This window comes from Natrix helvetica (genome assembly GCF_964273705.1).
Source record: "Natrix helvetica genome assembly, chromosome: 11".
Taxonomy (NCBI): Eukaryota; Metazoa; Chordata; class Lepidosauria; order Squamata; family Natricidae; genus Natrix; species Natrix helvetica.
In genome coordinates, this window is record NC_138562.1 from 18,735,932 (window position 1) to 18,743,488 (window position 7,557).

Below are 7,557 nucleotides of genomic sequence, written 5' to 3' on the forward strand. Positions count from 1 at the left end.
TCATCACATTAATATTGTTATGTCATCGTACCTGTATAGATCAATCTTATATCGCTTCTATATTTATATACATTTATCTACAGCTCTATACATTTCCCTATTGTTTCTCGGCTGAATTAACTTTATCCCTGTTATGCAACCATTTATACCAATTACCCCAAATTTCATAGTATTCAGACTCTTCTTTGTCCTTTACTCTTAAAGGTAACTTGTCCATTTCTGCACAATCTAAAATCTTCCGAATCACTAATTCATCTGGGTAAATATTATTCCTGTGTGTCACAGTTCTCCCCCCTGCCTAAAAAAACACACACCAACTGAACCCCAGCCTGACTTCTCCAAGATGGATTGATGAGGTTCAGGACAGAAGCGGCTCACCCCCAGAACAGCTAAACCCCAATTCAAATCAAAGTTTCAAATCTCCAGCCCTGCAGAACAGCCCCAAACAAAGAAAACTGCCCTGATTTCACAGCCCAAAATAACACTGGGAGAGGTGCCCCCCCCCGCTGCCACCCCCCGCCCGAGACACTTAGGCCTTCTGCAGAGGCACCAGCTGAGCAGGAGGTCCCCAAACCTGAATTTTTTCATCCAGGCCCAGAAGCTGCTGCTATTTTTGCAGACATTTGGCTGGGATCCGAAGGCTGCTCTTAAGCACGAAAAGCTGAGTGCAAATTTGAGAGGTAAGAATTTCTTCTCGTCGCCCCCCCCAAAAAACCACAGCCTGGAAGGGAAGGTTTAAATTTGGCTGTTTTGAGGCTGTCTTAAGAAACCTGCCTCCTATTTCTGCACAGTTCCAAAATAAAGAGCTATACTATATCCGGAGCTTCTCTTTAACCTCGCAGTTTGGATATCCTGCCCTCCATGCAATGACAAGACAAGTGGAGCTGGCCCTTCCTTGCCAGGGCAATTGAGTGGGGGGTGGGGGAAGGCGGCTGACCCCTTCCTCATCTCAAGGTGGTCTCAAAATAGGCGGAATGGGACTGTTTGCCCCGTACCCTTCGCTGCCCCTTGTTTGCCTCCAGGATTCCGCCCCCAGCAATTAAACCCTATCGTTTGTCCTCTGCTGAGATGACCCTAGCTGTTTGTGCCAGCCAATGGGCCCCAGCCTCTTCCATTCCAGGCCCTTCAACAAGGCCCATTCGGTGAAATACCTTTCACCTTGGGCTTTTGGGCGCACGAGACAGTGAGCCGCCAGCCAATTGGAGGAAGAGAAGGGAGAAGGAGAGAGGGAGGGAGGGAGAAAGTGTTCCATGTCAAATTTCCTCTCGGGGGTTTTGTTTCTCTGCCCAGTTGCTTCCCCTCCCCCCCCCCCAATGTGACAGGACAACACAACGGCCACAGGAAAGTTAAACACAACCAGGTTGGGGTGTGGCAGTGCAGAGCTGTTGAGGAAGATAATGATAATTGATTGAATCAAAGTACCGGAGTCAACAAGCTGAAATAGGAAGGGTTAGATACAATACAATAGTAGAGTTGGAAGGGACCTTGGAGGTCTTCTAGTCCAACCCCCTGCCTAGGCAGGAAACCCTATACCGTTTTCAGACAGATGGCTATCCAACATCTTCTTAAAGACTTCCAGTGTTGGGGCATTCACAGCTTCTGGAGGCAACTTCTGTTCCACTGATTAATTGTTCTAACTGTCAGGAAGTTTCTCCTCAGTTCTAAGTTGCTTCTCTCCTTGATTAGTTTCCACCCATTGCTTCTTGTTCTACCCTCAGGTGCCTTGGAGAATAGTTTGATTCCCTCTTCTTTGTGGCAACCCCTGAGATATTGGAACAATGCTAGATGAGCCACAGGATTGTGGTTGTTGTGAAAGAGAGCTCAACAAGGGAAGCAGTTGAGCTCTCTTCAGCTGAGTCCCCCCACCCACCCAATGGAACCAAGATTCATGGTGAAACTGAACATTTGCACAGGTATCCTTTGCAAACATTTATTTGAGATACTTCTGATAAGAAGGGAAACACTATGGGCACCCGAAAAGTGAAAAATCACCACCCCAAACAGGGAACGATCAGATTCCACCACAGGGGAGGAGAAAAAGCTGCTTTCTCCAAAGTTCTGCAGGTGTCCATGAAGGTGGGGACTTCTCAAAAGCCACCTGAGATGATGGCACCATCACCAGATTCTTCTGCAGGTGCCCATGCCTTAAGCACAACAAACACTGCCCCGGGGCAAGGCTTGGCATCTTCTGCTCCAGCGTTGGTACCGTTGGGTGGAGGAGCTGCTGTGGTCCTTCAGAGGAGGAGACGTGTCCATGATGTTATTTCTAGAGGCCCAAGAAGGTCTTGGAGGCAGTTTCATCTCCGAGGGAGAAGTGGGGGAGACAGGCACCCCATGGGAAGGGGAACCAGGAGACATCAGTGGAAGGGCTTTGGTGGCTTCCTCCTTTGGCAGTGAGCCCCAAAGCCGAGGGGCTTTCAGATACTTCCCCGCTCACTTTGCAACCACTTTTGGGAACGCCAAAGGAGGAAGTTAGACATCTTGTGGTTCAGGAGGGAACATTTCTCCAGGGCCGTCATTTCAAAACCATTTTAGGTATATTTAGCTTTTGTCTTCTGTAACTTTCAGCCTCCTATTGATTCACCGGAGGTGTTTTTGGAAGGCTTCATTGGATGCATCACTTCCATTTCAGCCTCCTTGTCAAGGGCTTCTCATCGTTTGGAAGGCAAGGTTACTCTGAAAAACAGAATATGAATGCAAGATCATCTCCTCCTCCCCCCCTCCCCAACCCCATTCTCTTCTAGCACTGATGATGTTACATAGTTTGGTGTATGGGCCGTTTTTGGGAGGGATGTAGAATGCAAACCCTTTTTTTTTTTAAATTTGCCTCTTCAAAATCTTGGTGCGTCTTATACTCCGAAAAATACGGTATGTGTTATATTATATATGAAGAGAAGTTAATGACTCCTGCTGAATCAGTTACCTGTGTGTATGTGCTTTCTGGATTTGATTGCTGCAACAAACTCTGACAACTTTTCTTGACCAGATCAACCAGGTCTGGGGGGAACAGGTGTTTCTAGAAGCAACCCATCACCCTGAATTCCTACATGCTAGAAAGGGGAACATTTGATATGAACAGTCTTGAAAATGGCCAAAATGTGACAAGAAGATGTGAATCTCTGGTTCTCTTTCCATGAACCTCAAGGTCTGTGCGAGCATGAAGTCCCTGGTAGAAAAACCTGCCATGTTCCTCAGCTCACATCTGTTCAAAAGGGAAGGGAGCCCACGAGTTGAAGGCATCAAGCCCGAACATCTGGCACTGAATTCAGTTTCATCTGCCTGGATTTTCCTTCTCCCCTTCCTCCCCTACTAAAACAACATTGCTGATGTCCACATGAATTTTAGGGAGAGGGGTTTTTTAAGCCCCCCCCCCCGCTCCCATTCGAAGTGGCCTGTTATCTGAAGGAATGGGGATGGGGCTCTGCAAAGTGGCTGGGGTGGGGTGGGGAGGGGAGCAGCCCTCTTCCTTCTCTGCCGCTTGGAGGCTGCAAGCGAAGGGCTGCCCCCGAAGCCAAAAGAAACCACAGGAATACGGTTCTGTCTCTGAAGGGGAGCTGGGGAGGAATGCCTGGCTGGCAGTTGGAAATAAGAAGTCTGCCCTGCAAGGAAGATTGGAGGGAAGGGATCCTTTTGTCCTGGGGGAGAGGAAGCAGATCCCAGGGAGCTGGGATGCAGGCGCAGGCAGATGAAACGAGAGAGGGGCAAGTTCTATGGATGAAGTGGCAATTGCTTTCCTCCCTGGTTGCAGGCGGATTTGGCTTCAGGGTTTAAGCAAGTCCCTTGGTTAGGACAGAGGTCGGCAACCTTAAATACTCAAACAGTCACAAAGGTCCTAACCGGAAGCCCTCCCATCCATAGAGTCTCCTCCTAGCACGGCGCCCTTTTTCCTCTACCTGTCCTAATTGAAAGCCCTATCAATTGTGGAGCCGACTGACAACAGGGAGCTGCAGCAGAGGGATGAAAGAGTCACATGTGGCTCCAGAACCGCAAATTGCAGACACCTGAATTAGGAAAACAGGCTGATCTTCCAACCTGGGGAATCTGGTGGCTTGGCAGTCAGAAGTCAGAAAGAATCCTCAGCAAAGATCCAGAGGAACTGGCCCAGACTCTGATGACCACAGAGCCTGAACCAGATCAGGAAGGGAAGTGAAGTCCTCCTGCCCAGGAGGGGAGAGGAAGAGAACTGGGATGTCGGCCTTATAAACAAGGGTCTCCAACCATGGCCACTGGCTGAGGAATTCTGGGAGTTGAAGTCCACAAGTCGTAAAGTGGCTAGGTTTGGAGACCCCGTCATAGAATGTAGAAGCATAAGGTTGGAAGGGACTTTGGAGGTCTTCTAGTCCAGGGGTCTCCAACCTTGGCAACTTTAAGACTTGTGGACTTCAACTCCCGGAATTCAGGGAGTTGAAGTCCACAAGTCTTAACGTTGCTAAGGTTGTCTGAGGAATTCTGGGAGTTGAAGTCCACAAGTCTTAAACTGAGGAATTCTGGGAGTTGAAGTCCACAAGTCTTAAACTGAGGAATTCAGGGAGTTGAAGTCCACAAGTCTTCACGTTGCTAAGGTTGGCTGAGGAATTCCAGGAGTTGAAGTCCACAAGTCTTAATGTTGCCAAGGTTGGAGACCCCTGTGGTGAAAGGAGACTGCTGTGTGACATCACACTTCAGACGTTACAGGGAAGAGAGCCAAGAAATGTGGTCCCCCATTCCAGAATGTGAGATGCAGAAGAACGGATTGAAATGATCCTTTCCAGCTTCCCCAAGTCTCTTAAAACATGGTTTTGCTATCGAGCTTGGACACCCTATGGTAGATGGAGCCTTGTGTAACATTGTGTAACATTGTGTAATATTGTAGAATGACATAACAGCAACAGCAACCCTCCCAATCCATAATCCCTCTTTCTCCAAGCTGGGTAGCTTCCAGATGAGTTGGGACACCAACGACAAAGCTGTGGGACCTCAACTCATGGGAGTTGTAGTCCACATCTGAAGTTCACGGAGGAACTATTTTCAGGCAAGTCCATCCATCAGTTGACCTGGAAAAGGAATTCTGGACTAAGTGGGTCACTGTGAGGCCCTCTCCTTCATGGATATATCGTCTGTTTTCTGGCTTTTTCTTTGGAACTGAATCAAAAATGTTTTAAAAAAGCATCCTTTCATGTAATGTGAGTGCTACAGGGATGAATTTTCCAGAAGGACAAGAGAAAAATAAAACAAGAGTGAGAGAGAGAGAGAGATGCTAAAAAGAAATCAACCACAGACAGAGACTCTTTAATATAAAAAAGGCCCCACAAGAGGCTATTTTTTTCTTGTAGTTTTAGTCTCTTTGCTTTTCTGATGGAATTAATTTACAAAGTAAAAAAAAAAATCCAAAGTATTGAATGAGCGACTGTAAATTTTCAGTTTACTTGATACTCCGGTGATTAAAGATTAAAGCAGCCGAATGAAATGGAAATGAAAGAAATGTGGTAAGGAAGGAGAATGGAATGTATGTTAAAAATTATTCAAGCGGCTTAGTTTACGTCAGAGCAGACAAAAGCAGAGGATTTCTCTTTTTATTGTCCCTGGTATACAATTTGCGGGTGTGGGGGTGTGGGGGTGCGCACGAGTGTATCAGCAGTGAAACTGAACAGCAGTTAAACAAGCAAAAGACTTTCAACCAGCGTTGTAAATTCTTCTCTCCCAAATAAAACTCAGGTTAGAGTCTCGGTTTTCTGACATCCACAGCTGAAACGATCAGTGCATTTGTTATCTGTCTGAATTCATACAAGGTGTTTAACCAGGTGAGCTGTAAATCTGATGCCCTGCCTTACACAACAGGCTGGTCAGTTGCTCTTTTGAGGGTCTCTTGCAGAGACCTTTTCATCTGGCAGCCCAACATCTTCAGGAAGGAAAAAAGTACAAAGAGGAGCCCATGCCGTCCGTCCCCCCCTATTTATTTATTATGTATTTATTATTTATTGGGTTGATCTCTATGTACAGAAGTGTGAAAATGCCACTCTCTGATCAAGGAATATTTACTGTGCTTGCTCTCTTTCGCTACCCCCCCCCCCCAACTTTGAAAAAAGAAAGAAAAGAAAATGACCGCAGAAAATGAAGCTCTTAAGAGCTGGAAACAAAGAAGTAGATCTAAAATATGGAAGTAAAATATGGAACTAAAATGTTTTGTGAGCTTCCCAATTCACGGCTTGTTCCCAAGATGTGTTAAAAATAAGACTTGCTCTGCCAGAGTTTCAGTAACATGATGTGAGTGTTAATTCCATCCAGGGCGTACAGAGGAACCCCTGAGTGACCATGGATTGGGGTAGGCTCTCATCTTGAGGAAATTTCACCTAGTAGCAATATTCATAGCACTTCTATGCCGCTTCACAGTGCTTCACAGCCCCCTCTAAGCAGTTTGCAGACTCAGCCTCTTGCCCCCAACAATCTGGGTCCTCATTTTACCCACCTTGGAAGGATGGAAGGCTGAGTCAACCCTGAGCCTGGTGAGATTCAAACTGTCGAACTGCAAGCAGCTGGCAGTCAGCAGAAGTAGCCTGCAGTACTGCACTCTAACCACTGCGCCACCACAGCTCTTGTCAAAAATCCATTGCTAGGCTACGTTCTAGATCAGCGATTCCCAACCCTTCTCGTGCTACAGTCTGGCGGCGGCAGCAGGCTGTGGTGGGGGAGAGGGGATGGATTCACGCGTGCAAATGGAGATTTGCACACTCACCCATTGTTTGCATGGCCCTGTTCCCAATGGGACACAGACTGGTACCAGTCCACAAACTGGAGGTTGGGTCCCCCGTTGTAGATGATTAAACCCTTTTCATATCTTGCTGCAATTCAAAGATCTGTAGGAGATCCCAAAGGGTGAGATCCAATCACAGTAGAAACGTCTATTGTAAAAATGCAAACTTACAGGATGAGACAGGTAAACCCACAAACAAACAGTTGCAGGAGGATATCCTTGCTGGATTAATTTGGTTTCCAGCCTCTTCCTGAGGGCCGGCGAAGGAGAGGTGAATGTCAGTTCTAAACAACGGTTTGCATTGGCATCCTTCAGTCTCAAAAGACGATGGTATCTGGATATCAGGAACTAGGTAGGTCTTGTTTGATGAAAAGAAGGACTAGGGGAGACATGATAACAGTGTTCCAATATCTCAGGGGTTGCCACAAAGAAGAGGGAGTCAAACTATTCTCCAAAGCACCTGAAGGCAGAACAAGAAGCAATGGGTGGAAACTAATCAAGGAGAGAAGCAACTTAGAACTGAGGAGAAATTTCCTGACAGTTAGAACAATTAATCAGTGGAGCGACTTGCCTCCAGAAGTTGTGAATGCTCCAACACTGGAAGTTTTTAAGAAGATGTTGGATAGGCATTTGTCTGAACCGGTGTAGGGTTTCCTGCCTAGGCAGGGGGTTGGACTAGAAGACCTCCAAGGTCCCTTCCAACTCTACTGTTGTATTGTATCCTGCTCTGGGAAGAGGTCAAAGCTGGAGTGTCCTCTCCAGAGCGCGAGGCCTGGATAGATTAATATGGAGGATAGACTGTTACCCAAGCAGCAGATCTCCCCCTC